We start from the raw sequence: 344 nt of genomic DNA on the forward strand, positions 1-344 counted from the left end.
AATTTTTTTTTGATTAAAAATGTATTTTAGTGAACTAATTTTATCAATGATGCTTTAAAATCGTAAATTTAATTATGATTACTTATATAGTTATTTAATACTAAGAATAGTATGGATAAATAGCGCACTATAATACTCGCTTAATTTGTTAAAATGGACAAGCAGAATGAAACATCTATTTTTTGATATGAAGGAACACCTACAAAAGTATTTTGTTGAATCAAGTCTTTTAATTATTTAAATTAAATTCTATCATTATTTATAAGTTAACTTTATTGATGTTATCCTACAACAATTTGCAGTATTAAATATTTATTATATTACTTTGAATGTAGATTTTTTTT

The sequence above is a fragment of the Capsicum annuum genome, chromosome 11, assembly GCF_002878395.1.
Source record: "Capsicum annuum cultivar UCD-10X-F1 chromosome 11, UCD10Xv1.1, whole genome shotgun sequence".
NCBI lineage: Eukaryota > Viridiplantae > Streptophyta > Magnoliopsida > Solanales > Solanaceae > Capsicum > Capsicum annuum.